Below are 11,412 nucleotides of genomic sequence, written 5' to 3'. Positions count from 1 at the left end.
AATCCAATTTTCCTTTTTACCATTCTTATGACCTTTGAAATCGGGCTCGTTCATGCCGATCCTTTGCATCAACTTCATGTCTCACTTTCGACTATTGGTGCCCCTAGGGATTTTCACCAATAAGTCTCTCTCATTTATTTTCTCTACTTACCGTCAACTTACAGTGCCTATGAGGGTTTTCACTAGCAAGACTCTCTCATTTTTCTTTCGTATTTTTCTTTTCCTTTTGCTTTCTTGTGTGAGCAACTTGACAGTGTTCTATGTCGCGTGACAACCGTTGCTCATTGCATGCATCTCTTGGCATTCTTGAAGGTTGATCAGGAGGTCTTTATTTGGAAGGCTTTTGGACATGGGTAGGAAGAAAGGTCGGCATGAGGCTCAAAACAGACTAAAGATGACGGGGTTGTATACTTACAACTTTTGGAATCGACTCTTTTAAGAATGAAATAAAATCTTTGCCCCGGTTTTAGCTATTGGGGATTTTTTTTTAAATTTTTTTTTTGAATTCTTATTTGGTTGGACCGAACCTTGAGGCCGCCTACGTATCCTTTTTTAAGGAATCAGGTCGAATGTAGTTCAAATATGAGACTAACTATATTTTTCATCTTTCTTTCTGTATCTCTTTTTTCCTTTTTTTTTAAAAACAAATTGTCCTAGCTTTTATTTTCTGGGGGCATGGACCTTTGACTGTTTTTTTTACTTGAATTTTCTAAGAGTTGCCCCAGTTTGTACTATTGGGACATGGACTTTTTTTCTTTTTCTTTTTTTTTTTTCATTTTTTTGTTTTTTAACTCTTGACTCTAAACTTGATTCCAAAAGAGGATGGTCAAAGAAAATAACACAGGCTCAAAAGGGGTAACAAAGGATATAAAGTGTTTGGGTAGCAAAAAAAGGGTCTCCCAGCCTCGAGAACGTCATAGTATCTTTTCGCAATCACAACATTGACGAACATGTCTGTCTTCTTGGTGTGTTGTGGTCACAAGACACTTTCCATCCCTTAATGTCAAACTTTCCAACAAACTTCAATTGATTTTTCCTCAAGCCCGATCTTCACAATGATTTGAAGGTAAGGATCATTGACATCTATGGGTATGACTATTCTAGTTCTACATGAATTTGAACCGTGCTTAACTCCAAAGTGTTTCGACTCGTTATTCAGTCTCAAAAATTGTTTTTTTCTCAATTATCCAATTCCAGATTAAATTAGTTTCTAAGATCTGGCCAAAATTTTCGCATGCATGTCATGTCATTAGAACTAGAGAGAAAAGAACTAAGAACAGAATGACACAAAAGGACTAACTGTATTTCATTGAATAAACAACAAGACACACAACCTAAAATCCGAGTTATAACCCTAAAACATACCGGCTAATGAAAATAGCAACAAAACAGAGAGACAAGACTCACACAAATAGAATAGAGGGATAGAAGGGTTTGAATCAATAAAACAAATAAAATGTGGATCACAACCCTGAAATAACCCAGATAATAGAAAAAAACATCAATACAAGCTACCAAGATCACTTCCTAGTGAAGAGAGAATGGCTTTTCAATTGCTAAGCTTGACATTTAGCCACAAATTTACTCATCAGAATCACCATGGCCTTCTCCAATATCAGTCGGCAAGTTCCTGAAAGGATTCTCATACTCCATGTAACCAGGAATCATCCCAGTAAAGTATGCATCATCATGTGCAGGTAAAGAATTCTACGCAATATTTTGGGTGTCACTATCTTGGATCACAATCAGATTTTCCTGGATCATCCTTTCTATTTCTCTTTTCAAATCCCGACAGCTTTCAACATTGTGCCCCTGGACATTGGAATGGTATTCACACCTTTTAGAAGGGTCAAATCTTCTCGCGCGTGGATCCACACGATTTGGAGGAATAGGTGCAATCATGTCATAATACTTTAATTTCTCAAACAAGCTTGCATAGGACTCTCCTATTGGTGAAAAATTATCTTTCAACCTTTGTTCCCCCTTATACCCCTGGCTTGGATGTGGGTTATAGGGCACTTGAAAATTTGGTGGAGGCTGGTAGAGATTTTGCGGTGCTTGTGCTCACCTTCTAGGGTGTTTTGGTGGCTAGGCAACATACTGAGGTGGAGCAACAAAGTATTGTGGGTTCTGAGGTGGATAGTAATGTGCAGGGAGTTATCAGAAAATAGACAAGGCTGGTCATACATTCGAGACGTTCTCCTAGGACCTCTTCTCGACCCTGATGTCATTATGATTTCTTCATCCATATCATTCGTGTCACCAGATTCAATTTGGACAGCCTGTGTTGCAGCTTTGAGAGCTGCTTGACTTATAATTCTGCCTGTCTTAAAGCCATTCTCTACCATTTCTCCCATTTTGATTGTTTCCGAGAAGGATTTGCCAACTGCGGACATCATGTTTTGAAAGCAATCTGACTCTTGAGCCTGAAGAATGATAGTGATTAGCTCGTGGTCATCCATGGGTGGCTTAACTCTAGCTGCTTGCTATCTCCATTTAATGGCATATTCCCTGAAACTTTCACTTGGTTTCTTCTTCAGGTTTGAAAGGAAATTACGGTCTGGGGCGATGTCAATGTTGTATTGGAATTGTTTCACAAAGGCCTGTGCCATGTCATCCTAGACATACTAGTGAGATGTGTCTTGGTCCATAAACCATTCGGAGGCTACTCCTGTGAGGCTTTCCCCAAAATAAGCTATCAGTAATTCTTCTTTTCCTCCCGCACCTCTTAGTTGATTGCAATACTTTTCAGGTGGGCTATGAGGTCTCCATGTCCATCATACTTTTCAATTTGGGAGTCTTGAAACCAGCTGGCAAGTGGACATCAGGGAACATACATAGATCCTTGAAGGTAATACCCTTCTAACCTGCCAACCCTTGCATGTTTTTCAATTGTTGTTCTAAGCTTTTCATTCTTTGGGTCATTTCTTCCTGTGCTATCTTTCGGGCAGGCTTCTCAATCTTTGCAGGAAGATCAAATAGGTACGAATGGTACTTAGGAGAGTGAGATTGTTCTTGCTGGGTAGCAAACTATGACTCATGAGTTTTCCTCTACATCACTGTCAGCTGTGGGATGGTGAAGACAGGCATAACAATAGCGGTTTTCTGATTGGTTGTCAATGAAAACTTTGGGAGCGCACAACAAAAGTTCCAACTGTAGTCATACAGTTGGGATAATGACTCAACCCAGGTGGATAGGATTGATCAGACAATGAGACCGAAATGGCAGCAGTTGAGATGTGTGTGAATTCTGAGAAACCATGAGAAGAAAAAGGGCGGTCCTTCGCCATTGGCCCATGCTTGACACATTTCAGTCATTTGCTATTTCAGTATTCTATTTTCCTCAAAAACAGCAGACTCTTATCGAATCCTCTGACCCTGAGTCTCTTGAGCACTTGTAACAGCTTCGATGTCAGTTATCATTTTTCCTTGGATCTTGTGCCGTCCGCTTACCACAAACCGACCTCCTCAAACTTTCTTCACAATTCAAAACAAAAGACACGTCAGAATGGACTCAGTCAGTCCTTATTATTATCATCATTTTTTTTTTCATTTTTTCATTTTTTGGTTGATCGACCTGATGTGGGTTGCCTACGTATCATGTGGGAGCATGAATCAGATCTTGCATAGTTCGGGAAGATCAGGAATAAAGTAAATAAAACTAACTCTTTTTTTTGGATTTTGGACTTTTTTTCGAAAGAAAGACTTAAAAAGAAGAAACAAAATATTTTTGGATTTCGATTTGTTTGTTTATTTTTTTAATTTTTTTTTTGAAAAGAAAGACTTCTAAATAAGAAAGAATATTGTTTTGAATTTCAACTCTCTCTTTTTTCTGGAATTTCGAAAGAAAAACTTCTATAGAAGAAAGGAAATATTTTTGGATTTTTAGACTTTTATTTTGAATTTATGAAAGATATACTTCTAAAGAAAAAAGAAAATATTTTTGAATCTTAAATTTTATTTTCAATTTTCGAAAGAAGAATGAAAATATTTTTGAATTTTGAGAGATATTAAAACAAAATATTTTTTTTTAAATTAGGGTCTAAATGGAAGAGTTTCTAAACAAGGAACTAAAGGAAAATATTTTTGGATTTTTTGAAAATTGTAGGCCGGAACCGATGAGGTTTGCCTACGTATCTCACATCCGGTGAGAATCAGACCCATGTAGTTTGCCAATTTTGACATAATTGGAAAAACATGATATTGACTCATTTTCATTTTTTATTAATACATTTTCTTTTCCTTTTTTTTTCAAAAATTTTGGTAGAGTTTTGAGGCATTTTCAAATACCAGGATTTTCAGAACAGAGTGAATTCTCTATCCTACCTCACTCTTGGTTTTTCTATTATTTTTCTTTCTTTAGTCGGTCAACATACAAGCCGAAGCAAATAAATGTACAAATAGCACGTAAGATGTATCAGACGAACCCAACCCCTGTCTTGTCCTAGACGAACCCAACCCTGTGTTGAGTCCCCTAAGTCAAATGCACGTGATGCAAACAAACGTTCCTACTAGGGATCCGGCATGAGGCTATGTTATTATAAGTTTAAATCTGGGGTTGTGTTCTTGACCTGGCTTACTCGGAAGGACAACTCAAGCCGAAGAGGGGGCAACGTACCAGGAGTACGAAAGTCTACCCGGCCTTGTTGCTGGCCCAGCCTCGTTCTATTTGATATAACTTCTAATAGAAAAATTGGGCCACGCGAACGTGCGCACCATTTTAGAAGACTCAGAGGGGTGGCGTAAGAAGACAGTTTAATACAGCTCAAATAATACCAAAGTAGTAAATAAGCGGCAATTAGCACATTAGGCCCACAAAATACAGTAATATAAACAATTAATATAGCCAAGTAAAAATCACATTAACAAACCCAAATTCTTAAACCCTGAACCAGAGATTCTGGGTTCTTGTTCCCCAGCGGAGTTGCCAGAGCTGTCACACCTCCTTTTTCTATCCCGAAAGGGGGTATAAGGGAGTTTTTTCAATTTCAGTGACAATTGAAATGGGATTATCTATATTAAATTCAGAGTAGACACTTGGTATAATTTATGGTGTCCCAAGTCAACGGTTTAAAATCCCGAATCGAGGAAAGTTTTGATTCTATTTATGGTCTGCGAACGCAAAAATTCGGGTAAGGAATTTTATTAACCCGGAAGAAGGTGTTAAGCATTCCTGGGTTCCGTGGTTTTAGCACGGTCGCTTTAATCATACTTGGATCAATTAAATTGTCTAATTAGGTACTTTAGAACCTATGTGCATTTACCTTTTTACTGCTTTTAATTGCTTGATTATTCATAATTATGGAATTATCATAAAACGATTCACGCGTAAGTGTACTCATTTGTTTGGCGCGCCAAAAATCATGTCACGCGAACGTGTCCACAATTAATGTTACGCAACGCCTTCCTGATGTTCTTTGGAAGGGCAACGTAAGGCTAAGCAACCGATGTCAGGGTCTGCGCGCGCGTTGCTGTGGGCGCGCGCGACACTTGTTATGTTGGCCTGAGGCTGGGCGCTGGTGTTTGGCATCAGGGTCTGTGCACGAGGCGCTGCTGGAATGGGCCTGCAGCTGGGCGCTGGCGAGGCATCAGGATCTGCGCGCGCGACATTGTCAGGGCGCGCGGCGCTGTTGTCATTGGCCAGCCCTTAGGCGCTGGCGAGAGGCATCGGTATGGCGACAGAGGCGCATGCGCGCTTGTCACTTGGCGCAGCCAAGACCACGGGGCCAACCATGGCGCTAGGCATTGTGAGGCTTGCTAGGACGCCATGGGGCGCGGCCAAGGGGTCATGGGGCGTGTCTGGAAAGCAGCCCATGACATTCTCCCCCACCTGAGTTGGCGCCATCCTCGGAGCCTTATGATGATGATGATGATGATGATGATGGTGGTTGTTGGATGGGAGGTCTGCGGCCCTCTGTTCTGTGAGCTTGCTGTTGTAGCGACATAATGATTTCATGCGGCTGACATGGAAGACTGGATGGATCTTCCACCGGGATGGAGTTTTCACCTGGTATGTGGACTTCCCAATGCGTTTTTCAATGGGCAGGGGCCCAATGTATTTTTGTTGCAGGCGAGGGTCATGGGTCCTCTCTGCAAACAAGTACCGCTTTGGAATGCATAACATTACTTTGTCCCCTGTTTGATGTTGGGCAAAGCAAAGATTTTGTTCGATGAATCTTTTTGCCTGCTCTTGGGCTTTGACGAGATAGCTCCGCACTATCCCCATGTTGCGCTCCCATTCGCTTGAGAAGTTGGCAGCTCAAGGAGATTTCGGCATGGTTGATGCATTCACCGTTTGCGGGAGAAGTGGTTGCTGTCCGGTAACAATTTCAAAAGGGCTTTTGTTTGTATGATGGCTCTTTTGAGAATTGAAACACAGTTGAGCAGCATCCAGGAGCTTCACCCAATGCTTCTGTGATCCGGTTGCAAAGTTGCGGAGATATTCCTCCAGCATGTCATCAAACCGGTCTATCTGGCCATCCGATGGTGGATGGATGTCTGAGTTGTGACTCAATGTTGACCCAAAGCACCTGAAGAGATGGGTCCAAAAGTTGCTAGTGAAGCGTGAGTCGCACTTACTAACAATGTCTTGGGGCAGGCCCCAATGTTTGACAATGTGCGAGAAGAAGAGTCGAGCTGTATCTTCTGCTGATGCATTTTGCGGGGCTGCTATGAAGGTTGCATAGTTTGAAAATTGATCTATGACAACTATGATGGATGCAAGATTACCAACTTGGGGCAATCCCATGATGAATCTGAGGGAAACATTTTCCCATGGTCTCTGTGGGACATGTAATGGCTACGAGGGTCCTTTCTGTGATGAGTGATCTGACTTGTCCTTGTGGCATGGCTGACATTTTCACATGCTGAGGAGCATCACCAGTCTTTTGAGGCCGATGACATGATGGCTGATTGTTGCTGCGATGGGCAGCCGGAACCAGGGGTTCATGTCTGTTGACTACCTTCTCCAACTGCATGGCCGAGATGTTTTCAGCGGCCATCTTTATGGGAAAGCATGGTATGGTGTAGGGCTTGGCCCCGTTTTCTCCCATCAACAGGAGCATGTTGGCATATGGTACCGGTATGGTGTTGGTTTGCCTCATGAACTCCAAACCCACTATGATGTTGAAGTCATCTATGATTGCGATGCGCAGGTCGATGCTTCCTTTGTATGGGCCAAGTTTCACTGGGACATTTGTAGTTGTTCCACCCAATGTCTGGGGTGGTGAGTTGATAGCCTTGACGCGGCCTTTTCTCTTTTGCACAACAAGACCTAGGCGCTCTACTTGCGTTGACGACAAGTAGTTGTGGGTGGCACCCGTGTCTATCAATGCGTGAAGGGGCTTGCCGTTCACTTTCAATTCGACGAATATTAGGGTCCTTGCTTGTTTAGGAGGCCTATCGTCCATCTTTTCCTTCCCTTTCTTGGTGATTGGGACTGAGATTTTCTTAGGAGGACATGCACTGGTCCCCGCTAAGGCATGCGAGATAGAGCCAACAATTGCATTGAAGGCGCCTACCTGGTCGTCGTCTGATGAGTCTGATGTGTCTAACTCATCCTCGACCGTCTGATGAGCATTGACCTTGATGTTTGGGCATTCATTGTTCCAATGTGCCCCACCGCAATGACGGCATTCTGAGGGAGGCTTTCTCCCCTGATTGTTGTTGATGGATGCAGCACTGTTGCTGTTGGAGGGAGGAGTCTTAGTTTTGGATGCACTCCGATCTCCCCCACTTTTGCTTGGGCCACCATTGCTGGGATGGTTCCCGTTGAATCCCCCTCGGACAGACGGCTGGGGCCTGTCGTTCTGAGTTCCCAAATGATAATCGCCAAGGCATTCTGCAGCTTGAATGGCCTTGGGCAGGGTGTCTACCCGTTGTCTCTGTAGTTCCATACGGGCATGAGGTTTCAAACCTTCTATGAATGCGAAGAGTTTGTCTTTGTCCCCCATGTCGCGTATGTTTAGCATGAGTGCGGAGAATTCGCGCACGTACTCCTGCACTGATTTGGTGTGGCGGAGTTCCCGTAGCTTTCTCCTTGCATTGTATTCCACATTTTCGGGGAAGAACTGCAGGCGTATGGCTACCTTCAATTCTTCCCATGTCTAGAGAGTATCTTCACCGGCCTTGATGGCTTCGTATTTGACCCGCCACCAAAGTTTGGCATCGCCCTGAAGATACATGGCAGCAGTCGCTACCTTTTTGGATTCTTCCAAATGGCCCACGGCATCGAAATATTGTTCGATGTCGAAGATGAAGTTTTCCACTTCTTTTGCATCCCGGGATCCGTCGTATGGCTTTGGCTCCGGTATCTTAAGCTTTTGTGGCATGGGGGTGAGGTTTGCTGCACCCCTGATGTGGTTGTCGCCTCCTCGAAGTAGGCTCTGTAGGGCAGCATTGACAACATTGAGATTGCCTGTCAAGTCGTCTATGGTTTGCTGCATGGCAGTTAGTCTATCTGCCTCTTGTTGCTGATGGGCTAAATCGTCGGCACACTACTGTTGGAGGTCCTCAAATTTGCCATGAATATTGGCAGTTTCGATGGCTGCCGTTTGTCGGTCATCGTCAGAGTCACGACTGATGTTTGCAATGTCATTTTCTGCCTGTCGCATTCGGCGGTCCAGGTCATCCAACCTTTGCACTAGGTTGTTGTTTTGATCAGGCACCGTATCCACGATAGGTCGTAATCGGTCAACCGTCTCTTCTAGGGATACTAGACGCTCCCCATGATTCACCATGGTCAGAAATGGTGATGATGACAAATGTGTTCCCTCGTCCGATGTCGAGCCTAGGCTCTGATACCAACTGTTACGCAACGCCTTCCTGATGTTATTTGGAAGGGCAACGTAAGGCTAAGCAACCGATGTGAGTGCGGTTACTGTCCGCCAATGAGGTCCCCTCCGCACGCTAGACTAGATTGTCAGTGCCGTGCGGAAAAACCAATGTCACGAGCAATTGCAGAAGCTGAGAGAGAATTGGGTTTTGAATGATGATGATGATTTTATTGATGACTGAAATGCTGATTACAAAAGATGCGGTATCGAGGGGGAGAGACACCAGAAAATTGCTTGCTTGAAAATGTTTGATTGTTTGGCCCCCTTTAATAATGCGTAAAAAAAATAAATCAACATTACATGACTAGTCCTAATAAAGCTGTAGAAGCACACTGAATGGAAATGAGGTAAACTAGCCTATAATTACAATGAAAAGGACTTAGTTTATTACAAGGTAGAACTAAGTCCGATGGTAGCAACTTTGTCTTGCGGGTCAGGGTCTGCGCGCGCGTTGCTGTGGGCACGCGTGATACTTGTTGTGTTGGCCTGAGGCTGGGCGCTGGTGCTTGGCATCAGGGTCTGTGCGCGAGGTGCTGCTGGAATGGGCCTGCAGCTGGGCACTGGTGAGGTATCAGGATCTGCACACGCGACATTGTTAGGGCGCGCGGCGCTGTTGTCATTGGCCAGCCCTTGGGCACTGGCGAGAGGCATCGGTGGGGCGACAGAGGCACATGCGCGCTTGTCACTTGGCGCAGCCAAGACCACGGGGCCGATCATGGCGCTAGGCATTGTGAGGCTTGCTAGGCCGCCATGGGGCGCGACCAAAAGGTCATGGGGCGTGTCTGGAAAGCAGCCCATGACATTAATAACGCTTTATCATTATTAAGAAAGTTTGGCCGAAGTTGCGCGGACGCATACTCCGGTTTTGTTTTAGAAACGTAATTATGTCACGCGAATGTGTACACAATCCCAATGAAAAATTAAGTCACGCCTAAAGCAAACTATGATGTTTATGAATTATGTAATTCTCAATTTGGTGATTGTGAGCAAGAAGGGCCCGAGATTATGGAGAACTTTTACTAAAAGAGATTTCATGCATTCGACACATTCCAATTCCTATACATGTAAGTAATTTTAATCACTAAAAGGGGTAGGCCCTTCCCAACCTTACGTCTCATACCATTCATAGAGACAAAATCTAAGAAGCGAACAGACGCCAATTAATTGGAGCAAGGAAATAAGAGAATGAGAATAAACAAAAATAAAATAAAAATAAAATAACTAAAATAAATGAATAAATAAAGTCTTGGTTAAACACCAAGAGGACATCTTTCTAACAACATATAAATACTCGTATATTTTCCAAATCTTGAACGCAATAGAACATCCAATTCAAGAAAAAAAATCATATTCAACCTCAATTCCATGAAACATCCAAGTAAATAATATAAACATGACATCTTTGCAAAACAACAATAATCCACACATCAATTAAGCAGATTTAACACCTAAGAGAGCACGGGAGATTTGCAGCTACTTAACTAAAATTTGGTACCATATTGCTTAAATTCCACCAATTTAACATAAGGCCATTACAACTAAAATAAGGCAGGAAATTCATGCTTAAAGCCTACTGGAAGCTAATAAGAAAAGTTTAATAGGCAAAATTTATACACAAGCTAAATCTTGAAAGAAAGAACACTGAGTTGGACCAAATTTGTGTGAAAATCTTGTAGTAAAATTTTACTACTCAAATATCATAATTTGAGATAAAATATATGAACCCATTTATTAACTAACAAAAACCCATTCAAATCTTCAATTTTACCTCAATAAGAGAAGACAAATTGTTTTTAATATCACAAAGAGTAAAATGATCATAAATATTTTGGCATCCACAAATTCAGACCAACAAACTCTCATTTAACCACAAACTAAGAAACAAAATACAGGTAGGAGTAATAGAAAGGTACCTGTTAAGCAAAAATTCTTAGCGTCAGTTAAAGAATCAACAAATACACAAATTCTGATTCCAGATATCCGACAAGAGCCAACTGCAACGATCAAAAACCTCAATCGGTACCCCGAACTTGAACCTCCGAACGGCGAATTGAACCAGCTTCAAACCTCAACTCGCATCCACTTTTTTTTTTAAATCCAAATCCGAAATCAAAGATGATAAATAACATTTTTTTGGTTTTATGGAATTTTTTAGAAAAAGAAAATCAAATCACAAATTATAAAAAACTATTTTTCTTCAAAACCCTAAGATTTTTCTCTCAGACCCTCTGTTTTTTTCGTGTGTGTATCGCTGATTTTCAAGAAGAAGCAAAAGAAGGCCCTTTTTGAAGAAGAAACAGAAGGTTCTCGAGAGTTGAAGGGGTGGCCCTTTTCTAGTATTCTTTTCCTCTATCCCTATCCGTAAAATGAGTGAGGGGTGATGCTTATATCTAAGTGTTTTGGAGAGAGAAAACGTGTGGGCCTATTATGCCTATGTGAAATATGCATGAAAACAAAAAGAATAATAGTGCACAGTGAATATTTGTGTTTAAAATAAGGAAAAGTAAAAAAATCAAATTGCTGAAAACTTTACTAAGGAGCGTAACGTAAGGCATATCCAATAATGTGAGCATGTGAG

At 42.1% G+C, this 11,412-nt stretch overlaps 1 long non-coding RNA gene across 1 annotated transcript; it reads right to left on the bottom strand.

The window, feature by feature from the left end:
* Positions 1-1,282: 1,282 nt before the first annotated feature.
* On the bottom strand, positions 1,283-11,195 carry LOC142181900 (uncharacterized). Its single transcript, XR_012710799.1, has 2 exons — positions 10,748-11,195; positions 1,283-3,477 (listed from the first exon to the last, which is right to left on the bottom strand). It is a non-coding gene; the product is annotated as an uncharacterized LOC142181900 (long non-coding RNA).
* Between the last annotated feature and the right edge of the window lie 217 nt (positions 11,196-11,412).

The sequence above is a fragment of the Nicotiana tabacum genome, chromosome 1 (genome assembly GCF_000715075.1).
Source record: "Nicotiana tabacum cultivar K326 chromosome 1, ASM71507v2, whole genome shotgun sequence".
In the NCBI taxonomy this organism is placed as follows: Eukaryota; Viridiplantae; Streptophyta; class Magnoliopsida; order Solanales; family Solanaceae; genus Nicotiana; species Nicotiana tabacum.
This window is presented reverse-complemented; position numbering and strand designations above follow the sequence as displayed.